The sequence below is a fragment of the Propithecus coquereli genome, unplaced genomic scaffold (genome assembly GCF_000956105.1).
Source record: "Propithecus coquereli isolate 6110/MARCELLA unplaced genomic scaffold, Pcoq_1.0 Scaffold269, whole genome shotgun sequence".
Taxonomy (NCBI): Eukaryota; Metazoa; Chordata; class Mammalia; order Primates; family Indriidae; genus Propithecus; species Propithecus coquereli.
Genome location: NW_012148274.1, coordinates 902,723 through 926,195, shown reverse-complemented (window position 1 = coordinate 926,195; position 23,473 = coordinate 902,723). Strand labels below are relative to the sequence as shown.

Here is a 23,473-nt window from a genome sequence, read left to right as displayed (position 1 = left end):
CATCTCCACTAAATAATAGCTGTGGCATTGTCTAAGGAGCAGCAGCAGAAATAGTGCAGATAAAAGCAGTAGCGATACTCAGATTGCTATTATTTCTGAGATTCAGAAGGTATAGTCCTAGTATGATGATGTTTACTAAGCCAGTTGAGCAAGCCTTGTATTTTAGAGTTGGAAAAAAATATCAGCCTTCAATGTAGGCAAAGTGGAGAGTTGTCTGCCTGGTGTCAGAAGTCTTTCCCCACCAAGTCACTTTGCTTTCTCCACCTGCTTCCCGATACCTGGAATTACACTTATGCCAGTGTCTATTAGGTGCGTGTTAGATCTATTCCTGGAAATAGGATTTGATAATAGATAGAGGGAACTGGATGTCTAGGGTAGGAGGAAGCAAACAGAGGTGGAGAAAAAGGTAAAACATAAAAGCTTCCAACTTGATAATTCTGTCTAGATTCAGCCCTGAGATAGCGATGGCATCTTGGAAAGGCAGGAGGAATAGAAGCATAATGACAAACTACAGTTGTTCCTCCGTATCTGGCGGGGGGAGACTGTTTCTAGAACACTTCTGCCCCATGCAGATACCAAAATCCAAGGATGCTCAAGTCCTTTGTATAAGATGGTGTAGCATTTTCATATAACCTACATGCATCATCCGCTATACCTTAAATCATTTCTAGATTACGTATAATACCTAATACAGTATAAATGCTTCGTTATTTTTTTTTGTTTTTTTCCCTGAATATTTTCAATCCATGGTTGTTTGAATCCACAGATGTGGAACCCATGGATATGGAGGATCAACTATAATTACTAATTTTGATAGTCTAGAAAATTAGAAACTAACATAAAAAGAGTCAAGAAATTCTCTTCTGCTACGTCGTGCCTGTGTGTTTGTTTTAAATACTAACCAACTCTTTTTCATTCCCATGCTGCTCTGGGTGTGGCCCCCTGTCACCCGCCTCCCCAGGACGAGGAGGAGGGGATATGGGCATAGCCAGTCAGAGGCTCTTAGCTCAGCCATTTTGTTCAGAACGGTGAGAAACGCCTTTCCTTAACTACAGACGTGGTCTTCGTTTTTCTTTTTACACAATCACTCTCACATCTCCTTTCTCTATAATTCATGAAATCCTTGGTGTGCTTCTGTATTTTCATTTTCACATGGTTCTTGTGTGTGTTGCTGTGCTTCTGGCTTAATGCGGTTTGGATTTTGTGGCTTTTTTGTTGTGTGTTAATAGTCACTCTTATAATAATTTCTTTTTATATATATTTTGGGAGAACTTCCAGGGCATATAACTAAATTTCTCCAGTTATGATTTTATTACCCTATCTAGGGCGATTTTACAGTGTCCTGGTAAGGCTTATGTAACTTACATCAAACTGGCAGTAGAAAATTGATCAAATACTCTGCCATTTGCCTAGGTTTGAGTTTTTTTTTATGATAATTCATTATAAATACATGGTCTTTAAAAAAAAAACTTACACTCTGAACTGAAACCTCCTTTTGTTTCTATCTATAGAATGTTCGGAATTCTCGGGGTCAGTACCAAGGACATCCCCAGGGCTTTGACAGTGCTGTCAAACCGCCCCCCCCAAATAGGGAGGAGCAAAGACGTAAAGGAACACTGTTTTCCGGAATTCAGTCTGAGAATCTTTTCCCTCTCTTTTCATGGATTGTTGCTGCGTTAAACAGTTGCCAGGACACCGTCTAGATTCTCCTTTGGAGGCCAATTGGCTGGAAAATACAGTCCAGCTGTGTCAGTGTGCCTCTTTGATTTGATGCCCTTGAGGTTTGACTAAGGAAATCCCTTTCTTAGAAAAAGTAATAATTGTGTTGAATAAGTTCACACGTCTTGGTGGCCTTGCTCTCCCTGAATTCACTGCTCGTGCTTATTGGTGATCTCACTCTTTTGGAGTCACTTCTCCCCGAAATGTCTCTGTCTTGGTGTTAAACTGCTTAAAAGGATGAGGACGTATATGTAGACCTCTTACTGTCGAGCACAGCCAGGCAGGATGAAGAGGTAAGTTATGGAAAGGGCCATACGTACTGCACGTGGACACCTTCCGGATGGCTTTGTCCTGAGGGTGCGAATGAAAGTGAAATGCACAGCACCCCAGAAAGCTCTTTGGGTTGAGATGCTGCATGTCAGAGAAAGCTGACGCTGAGACAGTCAGTGTGCCCATTCTGTCTGTGCAGGGTGGGTGTGTCATCAGAAGGCAAGCGGGGGTCATGCGGTGCTCGCCAGTCTCAGCACGGTTCTGCCTCGTCTGCCCTGGCGGAACGTGGGAGCTTCTTGGCTGGCGCAGCAGGGGCACCTCCCCTGCATACGTGAACAGGGTTGCATTTTGGTTGCAAACGCTTTTTCTAGCCAATCCGAAGAAACATGTTAGTGTTCTGGGAAACAGGCCTGTAGGTAACTTCACCACGAAACTAAAAAATGAACAAACTATCACACAGACTTTTTCCTGAAGTCTCCATTTTCTGTTCTCTTCTGCCATAATAAATTTGAACTGCTAGCAAGAGTTCAAATGCTGTTGATTTTGCTCTTTCCGATTACTGTACTATTGAGCTCACTGCACTAAAATATTCACTGCCATCGGTTTAACACCATACAGATGCAATTAGCTGGCCATAACTGAAGTTTCTTTTTTTATTTTCTTTTGTGGTGCCTTCATGGGTTTTGGAACATAACTGGAGTTCCTATGACACGGTGTTTCAAACTTTCTAAAATGTGCTACAAACATCATTGTATCAAGGATTTTACCTAAAGAAATGCATAAGTGACCCCTAAAACACTGCAGAAATTTCGACTGACTATCCAGTTTCCTTGACTTGTTTCCTTGCTAATTCTACAGAGAACAGATCTTCTTAACAAAATTTCAAACTTCTGAAATTGATGATTTACCTTACCAAACTTAAGAACATAATGTTTTGCATCTAAAACATATGATAGGACACCAATATACACTTGCAAAGTAAGAGCCTTCCTGCGTATGATCAGCACTGGGGTGGGAAGAGACGCTGCGAACCAACGGGGCTGGGAGTCAGGCATTCCCAGGAGAGGTGGCAGACGCTGGCTGAGAGTACCGGCGTTAGAGCAGAAAGCCTCTGTCCAAACGCCAGCACACCGCTTACTACCCTGTGACTTTGGACAAGGCGTGTGGTCTCTCTGTACCTGATTTCTTCATCTTTAAGGTGGAGGTGGTGTGAGCATTAGGTGAGTGGGAGCCACACGCACTCCAGCCCGATACCTGGACTCCCCCACCTCCGCCGTGACCTCGGGAGAGTAGCTCACACTCTCTGGACCCCAGTTTCTTTATCTATAAAAGTAGGTTTACTAACAGTGCCTATTTCCTAGGGTCATTAGGTAGATTAATAAGCTAATATATGTAAACTGCTTTGAACAGTGCCTTCCACCAGCAAATACTGTGCATGCTGTTACAGTTTTTGTTTTTCCTGTTGTGATCCTTAACTTAGATCCATCACCAGGAAATAGTTAAATTTTCAATAAATGTTAGTCACTATTATGATCAATATCATCATATCCAGTGCCCTCATTTTATAGGTAAGGATGCAAACAAACGTTTGAAAGTTGTGACTTGCGTTACCCAGGCGTTTCTGTGGTCTGGAGAGAGGGACCAGTAGCTGACAAGAGACAGTCAAGACGTATTGATGGAGACAACTCCCTCTTCACCACAAGTACCATCTGCTGTATCTTGAGGAATTTTTCTTTTCATAAAATTCAAGGTGAATTGAATTTTGTGCAGAAATTCCCTATAGAAAGACATTTAGTCAGTGAGATTTTCTTTGAAAACATTAGCTGTCAAGCCGCCCTCCTAACACACACAGGCTGGAGCAAGGGCCACCTCCACTTGGAAAAAATGACAGTGTCCCTTCTCTCTCCTCTCTGTCTGTACAGAAAATCCACGTGAAATGTAAATCTGCTTTCTCTCTCACATTTCCTTTTGCTCTCTTCAGACATTTGTGTTAGATGTTTTAAGTCCAATAACTAAATAGAATTTGAGCATGATTTGATAATGGTTATAACTACGCAGTAAATCAGTTGAAATAAATTTCTATATTATGTAATGTGTTTAAATTGCATTGCTATCAAATCTTATTAAATGGCTGTCTTAGCTCAGGTTTTCTGTACATTGATTTTGTTACCTGAGACTTTGCTGAATTTGTTTATCAATTCCAGTAGTCTAATGGCAGAATCTTTCGGGTTTTCTAGATATAAGATCATATCATCAGCAAAGAGCAATAGTTTGACCTCTTCTGCCCCCATTTGGATGCCCTTGATTTCCTTCTCTTGTCTGATTGCTTTGGCTAGGATTTCCAGCACTGTGTTGAATAGGAGCAGTGACAGAGTGCAACCTTGTCTGGTTCCAGTTCTAAGCAGGCATGCTTTCAGTTTTTCCTTGTTCAGTATGATGTTGGCTGTGGGTTTGTCATATATGGCTTTTATCATTTTTTGGTAAGTCTCATCCATGCCTATTTTGTTAAGCGTTCTTATCATTTAGGGTGCTGAATTTTGTCGAATGCTTTTTCTACGTCTGTTGAAAGGATCATGTGGTCTTTGTTTCTGCTTCTATTTATGTTTTGAATTACATTTATAGATTTGCATATGTTGAACCATCTCTGGGATGAAGCCCCACTTGGTCGTGATGGATTATTTTTTTGATAAGCACCTGAATTTGGTTTGCTAGGATTTTGTTGAGAAATCTTGCATCTATATTGATAAGGAATATTGGTCTGTAGTTTTCTTTTTTTGTGGCTTTCTTTCCTGATTTTGGTATCAGGGTGATGTTGGCTACAAAGAACATAGTGGAGAGGATTCCTTCCTTCTCAATGTTATGAAATACTTTCTGCAGAATGGGCACCAGTTCTTCTTTTTAGGTCTCGTAAAATCCAGATGTGAAACCATCTGGTCCAGGACTTTTCTTTTTAGGAAGGTTTTTTATTGCTGCTTCAATTTCAGTACTTGATTCTGGTCTGTTCAGGAATTCTGTTTCTTCCTGGTCGAGCCTAGGGAGGCTGTGTGTCTCTAAGAATTTGTCCATTTCCTCCACATTTTCAAGTTTATGTGCATAGAAATTTTTATAATATTCACAAATGATATTTTGTATTTCTGTGGTATCACTTGTATTTTCTTCTTTATCATTTTTGATTGAGCTTATTAGAGTCCTTTCTTTTCTGCTTCTCGTTAATTTAGCAAGAGGTGTGTCGGTTTTATTTTTTCAACGAACCAACTTTTTGTTTTATTACTCTTTCGTATAGTTTTTGTTATCGATTTCATTTAGTTCTGCTCTGATCTTTGTTATTTCCTTTCTTCTGCTGGGTTTGGGGTTGGTTTGCTCATCCCTTTCCAGGTCTTTGAGACAATTCATTAGATTGTTGATTTGTGATCTTTCTGTCTTTTGGATACAGGCATTTATGGATATAAATTTTCCTCTCAGGACTGCTTTAGCTGTGTCACACAGATTTTGATAATTTATGTCTCCTTTATCATTTAGTTCAAAGAATCTTTTGATTTCCATCTTAATTTCCTCCTTAACGCAATAATCATTCAGCAGAAGGTTTAGTTTCTATGACTTTGTGTAGAGATGAGAGTTTCTCTTGGAGTTGATTTCTAATTTACTTCACTGTGGTCTGAGAAGATGCATGGTATAATTTCTATTTTTTTAAATTTGTGGAGACATGCTCTGTGGCCTAGGATATCGTCAGTCTCAGAGAATGTCCCATGAGCTGTGGAGAAAAACGTGTATTCAGTGGTTTTGGGGTAGAATGTTCTGTAAATGTCAGTCAGGCCCATTTGTTCTAGAGTGCTGTTTAAGTCCATTGTTTCTTTGTTTATTTTCTGTTTGGAGAATCTGTCCTATTCTGTCAGAAGGGTGTTGAAGTCCCAGGCTGTTATCGTGTTGCTGTTTATCATTTTGTTTAGATCAAGTAGGATTGACTTTATGCATCTGGGTGCACCTGAGTTAGGTGCACAAATATTTAGAGTTATGTCTTCTTGTTGAATTGTACCCTTCCCCATTGTGTAGTGACTATCTTTGTCTTTCATTACCTTTGTTATTTGAAGACTAAGTTATTCGAAATCAAAACTGCTACCCAGCTCTCTTTTGGCTTCTGTTTGCATGGAGTATTGTTTTCCATCCCTTCACCTTGAGTCTGAATGCATCCTTGTGGGTTAGATGTGTTTCCTGAAGACAAGAGATACTTGACTTTTGTATATTTATCCATTCGGCCAGCCTATGTCTCTTTAATAGGCAGTTCAAGCCATTCACATTTATTGAAAGAATTGATAAATGGAGTGTATTTCTGTTCACCCTGTTGAGTTGAACTTTGTTGCTTTGTTTTCTCTCTTGAGCCATTGTGGTGTCTAGCCTTTGATCTTTGGCTTTTGTATGATTTTACACTGGTGAGTGTTTATTGTGCTGATCCACGTATAACGATGTTTTGAGTACTCTCCGGAGGGCAGGTCTTTATTTGATGAATTCCCTGAGTCTTTGCTTGTCTGAGAAGGTCTTTATTTCTCCTTCATATAAGAAACTTAGTTTTGTAGGGTACAAGATTCTAGGCTGGGCATTATTCTGTTTGAGAAGAGTGAGAATAGGACCCCAGTCTCTTCTGGCTTGTAAGGTCTCAGTTGAGAAGTCTGCAGTTAGTCTGATGGGTTTTCCTTTGTGCGTTACCTGCTTCTTTCGTCTTACAGTTCATAGGAGTGCCTCTTTCATGTTTATTTTGGCCAGTCTGATGATGATGTGTCCTGGTGTATTCCTGTTTGCAATGGATCTCCCAGGAGTCCTTTGATCTTCTAGTACCGGATATCTAGATTTTTAACAAGGCCAGGGAAATTTCCCTCCATTGTATCATCCAATAGTTTATCTAACCCTTGTGTATTTTCTTCATCACCCTCAGGAATGCCTATAACTGTCATCTTAGGCTTAGGCCTCTTTACATAATCCCACATTTCTGGTAGGCTTTGCTCTTGTCTCTTATTTCTCTGCTCTGTCTCTGCAACTGACTTACTTAATTGAAAGGTGTTACCTTCAGTCCCTGAGATTCTTTCTTCTGTTTGATCTACCCTATTCTTGAGGCTTTCCACTGTGTTTTGTAATTCCTTGAATAAATTCTTCATTTCCAGAAGTTCTGTTTGATTTTTCTTTAATATTTCAGTTTCTTTAGGGAATTTGGCTTAAAAGTCCTGGAGTTTTTTGTGGTTTCTTGGGTATCCATTTTCTCTTGCATATCATTGAGTTTTCTTACAATCCATGTTCAAAATTCTTCTTATGTCATTTTATATGTTCTGAATTTGGTTGATATCCATTGTGAGAGAGCTAGTATTCCCCTTTGTAGGTGTGCTTTCAGTGTGATTCTTCATACTTCCAGAGGTCTTTCTTACTGTTATTGATTTCTAGTGTTAGAAAAACAAATTAGGGCCTGGCCTGGTGCCTCATGCCTGTAATCCCAGCACTTTAGGAGGCTAGAAGTTTGGTATCTGCCTGGGCAATATAGTGAGACCCCCATATTTACACAAATAAGAAAAATTGGTTGGGCCTGTTGCTGCACACCTGTAGTCCTAACTACTCGTGAGGCGGAAGTAAGAGGATTGTTTCAGCCCAGGAATTGGAGGCTACTGCACTCTAGCCTAGATGGCAGAGTGAGACCCTGTCTCTGGGGCAAAAAAAATTAATTGAGAGGCCGTTAGGCTGAGGTGGCTCCAGTTCCCTGAGTTCCTATATAAACAAACCAAAACCCAACTCAGTATTTGACTTTTAGTATTTTCTGGGTGACAAATTAATTGCCAGATAGTATAATTTCCTGTGTGTGTGTGTGTGTGTGTGTGTGTGTGTGTGTGTGTGTTCCTTTTTAATGATCTTATTTTCAAAATCTCAGAGCGGTTGAGCTGCTGTGGATAAAACAAAATAGTATTTACTTCAAGAAGTTGGTTACCTCCCAAATTGAGGATTGGGCTTAGCCTTCTAATATTTAATACTGAAAGAAGAAGAAGAACCTCATAGCGACATAACAAGTGAGTGAGCTGGCACTGCAGGTTGCACCTTCTCTCGATCTTAGCCAAAGGCTGAGAAGTGATTAGGTTAAATCTTGAGAGAAGAAAATGATCCCGGCACGTACCATGTGAGGCGTTTTTGTCAGAGAGGTGACAGGAGAACTGGAGGAGGTCGTGAAGCACAGCTTCATGAATATATGACTTTCATAAACTTCAGCTGCATTTTCACTACTTTTCTGGTATTTATTTAAACGAAAGCTCATTCTCTATATACCAATACCCTTTTAGAGCATCAAGTACAACAATTCTGGTATGTTCTTCTTTGTTTGTTTAAATAAAATGGTTCATTCTTATCAGGGTTTCAAAAGAGTCGTTGTGCCTTGTTCTAAATAAAGACCCGCAGGGCAGTTAGAGCCCATCTGTCTGGGGGTCCAGGGCAGGAAAACAGGAGAGACTGCGCAGCCTGAAGGAAGCTCACTATAATCTTCCCCTTTTCCTCTCGTATTTCCTTATCCCTAGAAGTAAACAAACCAAAACTGGTCATTTTAAAGAGAAATGAAGTAAACACTGAAGTAATCCCCTGCGATTCTCCTCACCCAGCCAGCTGTTGAAATGCGGTGTCTTGAGGACGGCTAGAAATGAATACCTGCTCCACGGGTCAGCAGTAACTCGCTCACTCGTAGCCAGGGACATACCGGAGTCGCTTGGGACCTCGAGAAGTTCTTCTTTAAATCTTTAAAACCCAAGAGACTTTTTTTTCTTTTACTGTTCAACGGGGGCTGTCACTTGGTGCGGGTCGGGGTGCTTTGGAGTAGCGTGCTGCTGCTCAGACCAGAACAGGACTAGAACTCCTTTTAAATGTATGTTTCCGTTGTGTAAAGAAAATTGTCTACCCCGTGGAACGTGGAGTACGTGCATAATTTTAGTAAGGCACGCACGCTGGGTTGTGTCTGATAGTTGGGAGTGAGAGCACTTTTTAGTATAACGACGTAGCCACCTTTCCCGTGGGGATAGTAATATTTTCCCGCTGCAGTGGCATCCTCTTCCACTCTCTGCTTTCCTCTCTTTGCCCCCAAACTCACAGAAGCTCTTGATAAACAAAGCAGAGAAATGAGCTTTCTATACCAGCTTTCTCACCAGCCCACATGCCTGAGTCTCTGACTCGGCTTAGGAGACGTGCCAGTCACCTGCCCATCCTGCCTCCCCTCGGAGTGAGGGATGGAGCAGAAAAGGAATTGATGACAAAAGTGATCATTCTTCTGCGGACAAAGGTCTCATGCATGTCATTCCTCTGTCATGTGTTTTTGGCTTTGCAGAATGACTGTGGAACAATGTCGATCTGTTTACCTGACTTCAACAGAACTTTTACCACATTTCTACTGCCAAAGTTGGTTTTTTTCTGATATCTTAGTATTAGAATCAGCTATCATTTTTCTGGCCCTGATGCACTGAGCTATGAAATTCCTCAAGGTTCAGATGTGTCTATTTTTCTGTTTAACATGAATTATCCATGAAAAATATAGATACCTATTTAATGTAACAGTGTAAAAAAGCATTGCAGAAAAGTCAAAGACTTTAAGTAATTCATTAACCTCTTGGAACCTTAGTTAACTTATCTCTAAAATGGGTGTGATGATAACTGTCCTACTTTCCTTGAGACACTGATATACCAAATGTGAAAGTAGTTTGTAAATCCATAGTTTGCTGTACAAATAATAGATGTTGTTTGCTAACCTACATGTAACCAACATTGACTTCTACATGGTTTTTGCCTGGTATGTGAAGTTTAACACTGGGAGTTTTAGTTTTAAAACATTCATTACAAGTAAGTCAGAGGAATGTTGATGGGAACAGAGTGTGGTCATTCGCCAACATTGGTGGAAGACACCAGCATTGGTGTCTGTATATGTAGGGTCTTCTGTATATTTCTGTATATTTAGGGTTAGTCTCTCTTCCTAAACATCAACGCTCACTAGAACCCAAATGCTTTCACATAACTCGCAGAATTCTAGGATCTTTGCTTCAGGCTACAGCTTTTTCCAAATTTAGACTACAACTATATTATATGCTTTGTAGACTACAATAAATAGTTCATAATAAGATATAGTAATGAATACTAGTTCAGATTTGAAAGCTCTCTCAACATTACCATAGACGTGGAATGCTTTTATTTCGTAATTATAATCGTGTCTAAAACATCTTGCCCCAATTTTTCTCACCATGTTCTGTCTACCTGTGTACTTTAAAATTTAATTATCATTGTTTTTTTCATGATTTAAAATGGTTTGTGACTAGGTCAGATTCTGTCTTCTACTTTCTTCTTATAAAGCATTTTTCTGCTATACAAGTGTTGTAACTGTTGGAATTCCTTCAGAAGAGGCGCCTGTTCCCTCCTTCTAGTGGCGCACTAGTCGTATAGGTCCCAGAGCTGCAACACAGGGCGCTCCAGGAAAACTTCCCTGTTTTATTCCCAGTTAGGATTTTTCTGATACCTGCCACCAGCCTGGAACTATCTAAGACCTGCTTTCACCTATTCTTTTTTCCTAAGTCCCAGAGAGACCCTTCCAGAACTGGATGACCATCCAGACAGAAGCATACCCCGTCCCATTTTCCATTCCGGAGGCAGACAGCAATGGAGTAGGCCTCACCACGTCTCCTAGGTCTGTGGTGTCTCCTCGCTGCCTGTCGGAAACTGGAAATTACTGTACGGGGCTTCCTTTGTGTGAGACCTGGGTGCATCTCAGCACTTTTCCAGAGGGAAGGCAGGTGGAGAGGAGAGGAGTTGCAGTCAACACTGACAGTCACTGACCACTTAGCTTGGGAAAGAGAAGAGAAAAAGAATCGCCCGTACGACTGCCCCGCTGCAGTCTCAGTCAACGCTTTGACGTGGCGCAGTCCGGCGTCAGTGTTTCCTGTGGTGGGGTCGTAATTGCAATACATGCGCAGTAGCGCGCCTGTAGGTTTCTATTTTTTTAATGTAATATTACATCCCACCAATAAAACTGACAAAATATATTTTCTTTTGCTTTCCCTATAGGACAGTTATATTATTTTTATGGCCTTTCAGCTTAGTGGTAAAGACTATGCTTTGCCTTCAGATCTAGTTTGAACCCAGTGCGGTAGCTGTGTAACTTCCCACACGTCACTCAACCTCTTCTCTAAGCGGCAGGTTCCTCGTTTATTAAATGGCAGTGATAGAACCTGTCCCAAAGGTTACTGCGAGGATTCAGTGTAGAATGCATTCGGTGTGTGCACTCAGCCCTCTGCCTGGCACATGTGGTGTGCTCGGTAGAGGACAATGAGAGTGACATTGAGGCAGAGACCTCTTTAGGCCACATGCGTGCATTGTAAGTAATTTGGGGTAGCGAACTTTTAATGTACATTTAAGACATCATTTATAGTGTTCCACAGGTACATCCTGCATTTTTGCGGTTTCTGCTGAGTGATTTAAGGTGACATTGTCCTGTGACTCAGTTGATTTATTTCTTAGACTGAAAATTACAAAAGTTTTAAGGAGCATGTGTACTGAGGTCCATGGGTTCATAATGTCATGATTGTGAGCATTGATTAAATGAGGAAGAGCTGTCTTCCTCCTGTTGGTGGTACTATTTGTGATTTAAACATTCTTCCTGGACAACAAAATACCTCTCACTTTTGGCAAAATAAAATTCTTCCTATCTTACTTGTTTTTCACATAGTCATCTGAAAATGCAGGGACCCTCAGAGCTCAGGCAATATTTATTGAATGAAAAAAATTGACGAGTTTTTACCCTTAAGAAAAGTTGCACGTATTTTATTTATAGTTTTATGCATTAGTAGAAGCTATTTTTTTTTTTTTTTTTTTTGAGACAGAGTCTCACTGTGTTGCCCGGGCTAGAGTGCCGTGGCGTCATCCTAGCTCACAGCAACCTCAAACTTCTGGGCTCAAGCGATCCTCCTGCCTCAGCCTCCTGAGTAGCTGGGACTACAGGCATGCGCCACCATGCTCAGCTAATTTTTTTTTTCTATATATTTTTAGTTGTCCAATTAATTTCTTTGTATTTTTAGTAGAGACGGGGTCTCGCTCTTGCTCAGGCTGGTCTCGAACTCCTGAGCTCAAACAATCCGCCCGCCTCGGCCTCCCAGAGAGCCAGGATTACAGGCGTGAGCCACCGCGCCCGGCCTAGAAGCTATTTTTAATCTTGGCTTCTCCCTCGCCCTAGCAAGTCTTCCTATAATCTGACACCATTCGTGTGTGTGTATCGGTGACCCAGGCTGAGCTTAGCTCCAGTCAATACCTAGTGTGCCTTCTAGAATATTACATCATTAAGTTCATTACCCACCTGCCTCAGTTAGCCTGTGATGGGACATTTTTTTAATGCCAGTTTTGGGAGACAAGCCTAACACTTGCCTATTATATCACATTTTTATTTTGCAGAGTTACGTTGTGGAGGATATGATTTGACTCACCTTTTATCTGAAGTACTGAACAGCAGCCTTGCTGTAATAGGATTCTGCAGTTCTGCTTTCATCCCATGCCCTCCACTCCCCACTAATTTGATATTTTCTATACATTCTCTCTGTCTTAGGATTACTGTTTGTTTTGGGTTAGAGGAGTATTTTCTTGGACACAAAACTGCATTATCAACCAAAGCAAAAGAGCTATTCTCGCTTGGGGTGTCTTCCTCCTTCTTCCTGATCCTAGGACGACAAGGCTGAGGTTTCCAGCTGGACCTGGCAGTCAGCGTCTCTGGGACAGATTAAGTGAGCGCACTTGGTTGAGGTGTGGCTGGACTGGGTCTCTGGCTTCCTATTGTGCTAGGAGATCAAAGCAGAGCACAAATAGAGGCTTAGTCTACAAAATATTCAAAACAGATGGATTGTTCTTTTTGGTAAAAATTCAGGTTTTAAGGCAAAACACTTGTTAGCAAGACTTCCTTTCTCTTCTTTGAAAGATAGTCACCACTGACACTGTTTCTTCCTGAATTTCAGGACTAGAATCACCAACTTTTTGCATGAGGAGGGATTTGGCAAGCCTAGAAAGGTCTAAGACTGTCTGGGTTCCTTTTCATGTGACTGTGAAATAAGTAATTAAAATTTTGCTTTTGGCATTCTGGATAGCAAATGAAAATTTTGGTCATGTAGTCATTTGTTGGTGGGTCACTATTTAAAAATCTAGTATTCATGTTGTTCTGTCTTCCAGGATTAAAGCAGGATGTTTGCCCTGATTTCATGTTTTAACAGACTGAAAGGCACATTCTCCACAGTCCCTTATCATTTACATCTGGGTCCTCAAGTTCACATAGAATAGTCCCATAAGTATGGTTTGAAGCTTTTATTATTTTGATTTAAAACTGACGGAAATGAGAAATAAGATTAATTCAAAATATTTTTTAAGCGTCTACCGTGTGTCTACAGTGCACTAGGTACATGGGAAAAAAATTACATGTTTCAAGACCTTGAAACAAATACCAAGCAACAGATTTTCTTCAACAGAAAAAAACTGTACAAGATGCAATAGGAAAACCCAGGTCTCCACAAGAGACTCGGCTTCACAGAGGCAGCGACACTCGAGCTGGCTCTTGAGGTAGCAACAGGCATTTGCCAGGCAGATACAGTTTTGGACAAGGACATAACATTTGCAAAGGTGTAGAAGCAAAAACAGCACACCAAATTTAATGGATTCTTAGTACTCCACCGTAGATAGTGCTCAGGGTATATGTTAATTATCCCCAGAACTTGGCAGCATAAATATTTGTTATCTCAGTTGTTTCTATGGGTCAAGAATTAGGAGCAGCTTCGCTGGGTAGTTCTTACCTGCGGTCTCTCATGAGATTGCAGTTAAACTGTCACTCGGGACTGCAGTTATCCAAAATCTTGACTGGGGATGGTGTGTCCAATTACAAGATGGCTCAGCCACAGTTCCTGTTGGCTACTGGCAAGAACCTTCAGTTCCTCGCCATGTGGAACTTTCCATAGGGCTGTGGGAGTGTCATTGTGACAGGGTGGCCGGCTTCCCCCAAAATGAACGATCTAAGAGACGAGAGCAAGAAGGAAGCCACCGTGCCTTTTATAACCTAGAACCAGAGTTACGCCCCATCACTTCTACCACGTTCTGTTCCTTAGAAGCATGTCACTAAGACCATCCTACGTTTAGTGGACACAGGGGTTTAGGCACCACTTTTTGAAGGGAGGAATGCCAAAGAATTTGTGGGCTTATTTTAAAATCACTAGAGGGTGTCAAAGAGGGGCAGGCCACGAGGCAGGCACAGTCAGCAGCAGGGGGATCGCGAAGACCTGAGCATGCCATTGCAGCCTGTCGAGGACGGACAGAGGGCAGGAAACACTGGGAACAGGACGGCCAGCGACGAGCTCCCTGCTCCGTCCTGGGAGTGATGCCGAGGGCCCGAGTGGGTGAGCGATGGAAGTTTGACAGGTGAGAATATGTTCGTTCTCAAGAAGCTTTGGTTCTTCCAAGAAATGTCCCAGATTGTTTCCAGTCTTTCTTGGCTTAGAAATAGAGAATACAGTCTGCAAGCCCAGTTACAGTTGAGAAAGTGAAGTTGCCCCAGGAACTGCAGAGATAAAAGTCTGCGAGTGGTGTGATCGGCGGCGGCGCAGCGATGCCACCCGAGCACCTCAGCTCCTGGCCGGCTTTGCAGGGCAGCCGCCTCCGAGGGTCTTGAACTTTTCATGGAGAAAGTTAGGCAGGGGGGCCTAGGCGACCCCCCGATCTCTGTTCCTTCCATTTTTATGCTCTGTACTCCAAATGATTTGATTCAGTTAGTGTTTTGAGCTTGTCTGTCCTTGAGAATGTCTGACTCAGTAGAAGTGTTTAACCTGTTCACAAATATTTAATGCAGGTTATACCAATATCAAGGAATTTTCACTGAGTATTTTCTGGAGCTAAAACTAAGTTAATCCAGTTTAATTTCTTGATTAATTCTCTATACATGTAATTGAAAATGTCCAGTGTTTTAAATTCTCTTACTTTATGGAATCATTTTAATTAGTATCAGTTCTTTTCCATATTTAAATTGTACAATGATTTTATTTATCAATCAGAGTTTTTGTACATATCATATTTTACTAATTATAATTTTCTGCAACTGTAAGTTTTCTTCTGATGCCTGTTGCCAAATTTGATTTTCCATTTAGCCAGTGTTTTATTTTGTGTTGATATATCTGTTGATACCACTAATATTCATTATGATGGATTTTTTTAAAAGCAGCAATTATTATTTATTCTTAACTAATCTGTGAGAAACTGATAATTTCCTCTTTAATATTATAGTTACCCTGTTATCTGGGATTGGGCTATTACAGGGATTGGCAAATTTTTTTTAAAGGTCCAGATAGTAAATGTTTTATGCTTTACAAACTATACACTTTCTGTCAAAACTGTCCAACTCTGCTGTTGTAATGTGAAAGCAGCCATGGATAATATGTAAGAAAATGAGTGTGGCTGTTAACTAACCAAACTTTATTTATGGATGGCGAAATTTGATTTTCATGTAGAAACCATTCGCTAGATGACGGGCTGTACGAAAGCAGACGGTGTACTGAATGTGGTCAGTGGACTGCAATTTGCCACCTCCCGGTCCTGTGTTGCTTATCTGGTCATCTCTGTGCTTCCTGTCACTTTGCGTGCCTTACCTGTCCGTCTACAGTCTGTGGTGAGGCCAAGCACAAATAGTGGCATTCGGATGCCCTCGGGGTGACTGTCAGGTAGAATCATCAATAATAGCTTGTATTTTACACGTACTAAAATCTTCACCAGGCTGGGCATTGTTTCCCCATTTTACAGATGAGGAAACAGATCCTTAGAAATTCTCATAGTCAGTGATTACTGAAGAAGCTCACTGTGTGGCAGGCCCATGGATGACCAAAACCCCATGAGGTGCACTGTTGCCAGAGCAACTCGTTCTCGCTGGAGCGTAGCAGACCCTGGAGTCTAGCCGGGCAGTCTGTCTGCAGAGCCCACGCTCTCAGCCCGCACCAGAGTGCCCCAGTCCTGTGCCGCTTTGCAGACGGTCAGTACGGTGCAAAGATGTCATAGCACGTAACGTAAGTGATACAAATCTGTCTCTGGTGAGGGCAGCCTCTGGGTTAAAACAAATAATAATAACAACTGTTTTCACCATGGTCTCTGAAACTAGATACCCGGTGATTAGCATGATGTCACCAGCGAAGGGCCTGCGTGCTTCTGGCCACGGTGCTTAAACAGGCCTGTTTCTGGCTGCAGCTGCGGCAGCCACTTCACCTTGCCTGGCCCGGAAGAGTGGAGACCGCTGTGTCTGCATCCAATGCAGCGCTGTGCGGCGCGGAGAAGCCACAGAAGCTTTCGCCAGAGAAATGTTCAGATAAATGCAATTCTTAGTTAAGATCATGAGACACAGAGGACCACCTAAGTTAATTTAATTCCAGGCTAACTAATAAAACAGATTTCATGGGGGGAGTAGCCGACGTGAGAGCAGATGAGGGCAAGCGGCCAGGCAGGCAGCTGTGCTTTCCTGGAAGGTGCAGGTTGCAATTGCTCCAGGAGATGCCAGCCCGCAGGAGTCCTGGTTCAGAGAAGCCTGGCCCTAGCCAGTCGGACCGCGTTTCGTGTGCCTGTGCGTGTGTTGTGTTAAGTGACACATGAACCTGATGCTTTGTTCTCGTGCACAGAAATATACGATCGTTGAGACAGAGCGTGTGGACAAAATCAGGGGGAGCTGAAACCTTCAGGTCCGTGGAATGCACAGCCCCGAACTCAGCAGGTGGTCGGAGGCACACGGGCAGCCTTAGAAACGCTCTGCAGTCGTCTCTGAAATGCTGCACCTGGGAAATTACATGTGATGATTTATTAGCGAGAGGAAGGACAGAAGTGTCTCAGACCAAGTGGCGTGAGTTCATATTGCCCGAATGAACAAGGCGGCAGAGGCTTTGCTCCCTGTGGACGATCCACGAAGGCCTTTCTATCTCCTGCTGGCAGCAGGGTCCTGTCGCTGCCGACGCGCACAAGGCAGCTGTGTGTGAAGAACCCCTCACAATTACGTGGTGCTCATATTTGGGCAGGTTGCTTAAAGCATGGAGAGAGCGATTCCTCCTGTTAGTTGCTGTTAAAGCCTAAGATACCAAAGGTCTACTCTCTGGTAAGAGAACCAGGGAGAAGCAACTAGTAACAGGGACAGATTAGCATAGTAAAGAAATAGTGTATTCTGCATTCTCTTGTCCCTTTTCTTCTTTGTTTAATCTCTAGAGTTGAAGTTTATTTCACTATTTCATTCTGTTTCCTATTTTCCAAATACTCATAATATGTTACGTGCCCTGATTATATAAAAAAAAACTCAGCCGGGCGTGGTGGCACCTGTAGTCCCAGCTACTCGGAAGGCTGAGGCAGGAGGATCACTTGAGCCCAGGAGTTCGAGGCTGCAGAGAGCTGTGATTGTGCCACCACACTCCAGCCTGGGCGACAGAGCAAGATCCCGTCTCTAAAACATGCACACACACACACACGCACACACACGCGCTTCAGTCGAGATGTGCCCCGTTCCTCGGGCCGTGGCCTGCCTGCACCCATTTTCCACTTGCCAGTGCTCTGCTGTTTTCCTCTGAGCGTCTGTCCGCCCTGTCAAATGCTAGGGTTTGCTCTCCCCGCCTGTCCGTCTCGTGTTCCAGTGGAATCGCTGCACTCTGCCGCCGCACTTCAGAATTAGTCCTCGCTCATTGCCTAATGGTCCTGTGCGTGGAGCAGAGGGGACCAGGGCACGTGGGTCTGTCTCCCGAAGGAGGGGCTGTGCACACACAGGATGCTCCGACTGGGGTGGGAGGGCTGGTCGTGCTCCAGGTTACTCCACCTCCAGTTCCCGTGGCCGTTCGCTGACAGCCTGCAACAGCAGCCAGCACTGGCAGGACTTGTGGTGTTTACTGCGCTGAACCTCTTTTGTCATAGTCAGTTTTGTATCTTCAAATAATAAATCTCTGCTTAAGTATCAGTAACTAGTAATGTTGAAGTGGTGATGTCCGTCAGAGTTTATGTTACGCTAAGCAATTTACGTGCGAGAGGGATCAATTCAATCAATGCATGGGAGATTTTATTCTCAGATAAAGGAAATTGGTAGAGAAAACAGCCTTTCTCATGTTTGTTTTTCCCAAATCTTTTTTTCCATCCAAGGCCTGGATCACTCCCAAGGTGAAAGGGGTGATGTCTGGAAATCGTTAATCCGTGGGATTTGTTCATGGCGTATAAAATTTTCAGAAAGAATTTGCCTTTTAAATATGATTTCCTGATTGACTATAGCAGACATAAATCCAGGAAAGACAACTCTGTCGGAGCAGCCAAGATCCCTCTTAGCCACTCAGACGTATGGGATTTTTTGGGCTGTGTGTGTGTGTGGAGTAGAAATAAAGATTCTTCCCGTGGGCGGGGCAGGAGAGAGAGCAGGTAGAGGGAAAGGAAGAGAATAATAATACGCAGCAACAAAGCAAAGCTGCCAGTGTGGGGTGGGGGTGTAGACGTGGCTTTCTGGGAACTGGCTGCCATCTCCCTGAGAACCTAGCTTTGTTTCTGTTTACATGAGACGAAGAAATTGGGGAGACACCCTCTGTGCCTCCTGTCCTGGTCCAGGTTTCAGTTCTTGAAGTGCTGATTTATAATATTCAGAAACATTCCCTTATTCTCTTGGTCGTACAAAGTTCCCGTGGCCTGTTTTCAGAGACTACTAAGCTACGCTAAAGCTGAAGGCATTGGCGGAGGGCCTTTTGCTGAGATCTCTCCTCCCATCTCGTCCTCGCGCCCCCTTGTCAGCACAAGCGTATGCGTACGCATTCTTACACACCAGATCAGTTTGTTTCCTGGCTCTCTTTTACTGTAGCATTAGGAGATCGAATTCCTGTATGTGTCTTGTCTTTCTCCAAATGGAGAGATACCCGTTTTTGATATTTACACCCAGCTGTGGACGCATGTATATTTTCCCTCGGACTCCAGGTCATAGCTCAACTCTTCCTCCCTGCCACCCGTACCCACTCGGCCAAGTTCTTATTAAGCACTGTTGATGAGGAGTGTGTCTGCAAAGGCTTCAGGCACAGCGGGACCCTCAGTGGTCACAGCTGTGCGTCAGCGTTCAGCAGGAGACGTCTCAATATCTGGATAGTCTGTCGTGTTTGATTTGACGCCGGAGTTGAAATAATGTGACTAACGGCAATTGTCGTACAGATAAGCTAGCAAATCTCTTAGTTCCTGAGAAGTCGAACTCGGCTTTTTTCTTCTCTGGAGCACTGTAGTCCGTGGGTAGACTGAGAAGGAGCCAGTGGACGTGTTCCTTATAATCGAGATTCACCTCCTTTGTGAAGTCAGTCCTTGTTTATTGAGATACTGTCAAGGTCAGGAGGTTCCTTTGGTTTACACTGGGCAACTCCGCTCACCTCTCCCCTCCAGTCCCAGTGCAACTGATACATTAGAGAAGGAAGACAGTGGAGTGCAGTGACGAGGTTATTGCGTTTTACCCAGCAGGCAGCAAGCGTGTTGCTGTTTTTCAGACCCGTGTGTCCAGCAGACATGCTGTAATGCCAGGAAGCGTCGTTGTGCTTGACCGCAGCAAGCAGTTTCCACAGGGGTACCGCAGGCACCGGGCCTCACGGGCGGAGATGGACTGGCAGGCACCGACTGAGGACCGGCGTGCGTGCACAGGTGTGCAGAGTTGACGGCCACCCTTCTTGCCTGTGGCCAGCTGCCTGCATAGTTTTCCCTTTTAAATCCAGCATCAGTCCTCATTTGGCCTGCTTAAAAAGTATGGCCTCTCTTCTCCCTTTTCTGCCTTATTTTTCCCCCATGCCTAGAGTTTACCCCTGATTTCTCACTCATAAATATACAGCTCTGGAACTTTACAGTAGGGAAGGCATTCAGATATAGATAATATATAGAAAGAAAGATATATATGTATAGATATATATCTGCACTAATATTTAATTCTTCCATTTTTTGCTAATACACAATAAATGATTTATTGTGGAGAGGCAAGCTGCAAGCCAAGAACTAAATTGAAAATGTTTTCTCATCTTTATTAGCTCTTAACAGTAACAAAGAAGAATTTTGGAACACATCTCTATTCCTGGTGTTTCTGACTCCAGCAGAGTGGGTGGCTTTCTTGATTTCTTGCTTCTAGTTATCTTATTCGCTCTTATTGGACCATCCCTTCAGGGTGCCTAGTATGTGTACCCTTGATTGGCTAACTCGTGATAACTTGTGTGCCTCATGGGAGCATCCTCTTCATTTAATGCCCCATTTGTACGTACCGTTTTCATCTGTATATACACGTCAGCCCACCTGTGGGTGAATGACCTTCGATTCATGTATGTTACAAGTTTCCGAGGATTAAAGCAAGCACTTGAGATACGTACAGCTTTGACATCCTTTGTAAGCACATAAATAGGTATCTGTGTGCTCAGCAGATTTCCTTCCCTCACTTTGCTCTCTGTATACATCCCTTAGATTTCATTTGAGTAGCATTATAAATCCTGTTTTGTATCTCCTTACAGCTTTTTTTTTTTTTGAGATACAGTCTAGTCTAACTCCGTCACCCGGGCTAGAGTGCCGTGGCATCTTCATAGCTCACAGCAGCCTCCAGCTCCTGGGCTCAAGGATCCTCCTGCCTCCCGACAGCTGGGACTACAGGCGTGCGCCATGATGCCCAGCTAATTTTTATATTTTTAATAGAGATGGGGGCTCGCTCTTGCTCACGCTGGTCTCGAACTCCTGAGCTCAAGTGATCCTCCCGCCTCGGCCTCCCAGAGTGCTAGGATTACAGGCGTGAGCCACCGCGCCGGTTCTTCTGACAGCTTTGAGGACAGAGTGTTTTTCCTCTGTATCTGAGTCAAGAAATAGGGAATGTTTTGTTTTGCTTCGCTGGAGTGGGGTGATGCATCATTAAAGAAAAACTGGCAACAGATTTCTAGGCCATAAAACTAAGAGGAAATGATTACTTGTTATTTTCAAAAATGATTCTCATGTCTCTTCACGTTTCAAAACCTGTCATCTTTTGCAGTTTTCATAGGCGTACTTACACTTTAACAAACCATAAAGCCCTTTTAAATCTGAAGTCTTCGGAGAGAGTTTGTACTTCTAGAACTAGATTTCTATTAGTATTACGATTTCTGATTAACATTTACTCATCTCAGTGACCTGGTGGTCCCTGGACCTGAACCGCTGGTGGCAACTGAGTACTTACCAGTCCTCTCCTTAACCCACTGTGTAGATTAGGGGAATGAGAAAGTTATTGAGCATAAGTGATTCCCTGGTCCAAATACTTTATTAATTAAGCAAGTAATAATAGTAATCATTTATAAGGGATGCTGAGGAAAGGGACCTGCTTAGTGTAGAGCTAATATTCTAAGTTCTTAGAAAATACTTATATTGTGGATAACATTATTCTGAAGTTTTTGCTTGTTTTGTCATGATTTTTTCTTTTGGAAGATGAATGTAAGACAGTCACAGTCTATAAAATCTGTGTGAGGGAGTCAAATAGATACACATGAAAAATGGTTGTGAGGTGGGGATTAGGATTTGGAGCTCTGGAGTTTCTTGCCTTTAACTTTAAGAAGGCTATCTTTTAATTTTTCCTAAAATTTTAGAGTTGTCTTAACTAACGCCTAAAAGAAAGGCAGCTATGTTGTAACAGACTCCTTTTTTCTCAATGACTGTACCCTCCAGGTAAGCACAAACTTAGTGTAAAACTGCTGAACATTTCCAGATTCCAGTGCGAACAATAAGGTTTGTTGTTTGATGGGCATTATATCGGTGTATCTTGTAAACTATCCAAGGTACAGACCTGCTTGGTATGTTTTTGTCCAGTGTATTTCCTGCAGGAAAAGTATAAAGTGAGGGCTATTCTAGAATGTATATTTTGTTTGTTTGTTAGAATTAAAGCTGAGTAAGGACAATAACACCAAAAACGTTCATGGAATCCATTCATTATCCTTCTGTTTGTCCTTCAACTGGGAAGGCTAATTGTTTAAGCGGTGGGGTCTCAGAGGCCATTAAGAATTTAATAAGTGTTGAATTTTGCAACTATGTATTTGAAGACTAAGTCACCTAAGCCTCAAATCAAGGCAAAGGGATTTATTTAGCAATTTAAGGATTTCCCCGAAGTAAACTTCAAAATTAAAGTTAAAACAAAGGTAAATCATGAATTTACACATTTTAATTCTTATGCATACCCAACACATTAATTATTTTATGATTTTTTTTAAACGTAGAGTAGGACTTCATCTTAATATTCCCATTAGCTAAAACCGGATATGGCGTGGTACAAAGACATTCACTAAATGCTTGTTAACTGAATTATGATTTTTTGAATTCTGTTCGTTCACAAATTCACTACATTTAAGAGCATAACACATAGCTCCAAACCTTTGCGAAGGGGCTTGACACACTCTCCTTCCTCTCCCCGACCCTGAAGTACATTATTGACCAAGAAGATAGCTTAGTTATTGAGGGAAGAGACTCTGAAGAGGATTAGTGGATTTTATTTCCTTGCCTCCTTTTTTGCTTGCAGAGTTTAGCCCTCTGCTGGGGCCTGTGGACAGGAATGCCATTCAAAGACAGTCCTGTTTCTGGGAAGTTAATCGGTTAGTTATTCTGGGCTTGCTTAATGTGCGCTACATTGAGAGACGCCAGTGTAATGGTAGCCCAACAGGACATCAAAACCACCACTAACGTGTGTGCAGTGAACATACGGGCAGTTGAACCTGCCTCTGAAGACTTCAGCAGGTAAAAAGAACAAAAATATTCTGCAGCCACTTCAGGGCTGTGAGCTAGCCACATAAGAATCATGTTAAATATAAAGACAGTAAGTGATCAATAATGTTAGCCTTAAAGAATGGCATCTGGCTGGGTGCGGTAGGTCATGCCTATAATCCTAGCACTTTGGGAGGCCCAGGTGGGAGCATCGCTTAAGCCCAGGAGTTCAAGACCAGCCTAAGCAACATAGTGAGACCTCATCTCTACAAAAATTTTTAAAAAACAGCCAGGTATAGTGGTATGCCTCTATAGTCTCAGCTACTTGGGAGGTGAGGCTGAGGCAGGAGGATCACTTGAGTGCAGGAGTTAGAGGCTGCAATGAGATGTGATCACACCACTGCTCTGTAGTCCAGGCAACAAAGTAAGACCTTGTCTCAAAAAAAAAAAAAAAGAAAAAGAATTGCATCTTCCAAACAACAAAATGTTAGTACCCCAAAGGCAAACGCCTCAAGTCCCAAACGGTATTCAGTACCTATCATCCAGTCTTTGTGAAAAGAATATGCCTTACCTCTCGAAATGAGTTCCCAGAACTAGTCTATACTTAGAGTAAATCTCTGGCAAGAAACGTTACAGTGGAAAGAGAAAAGCAGGCCCTCTCATCAGCTGGTGGGCAGGCCTTGTGCTGTGCACATTCCGTCCTGGTATTGAAGTCAAACGGCCGAGGAAAATGTGTTCAGACCTCATAGATAAACGAATTGCAGAA

General features: G+C 42.6%; 1 protein-coding gene across 1 annotated transcript in view; it reads left to right on the top strand.

The window, feature by feature from the left end:
* The window catches only part of LOC105812921 (ELKS/Rab6-interacting/CAST family member 1-like), a 66,997-nt gene that overhangs the window by 891 nt on the left and 42,633 nt on the right, over nucleotides 1-23,473 (top strand). The gene's annotated exons all lie outside the window — the stretch shown is intronic.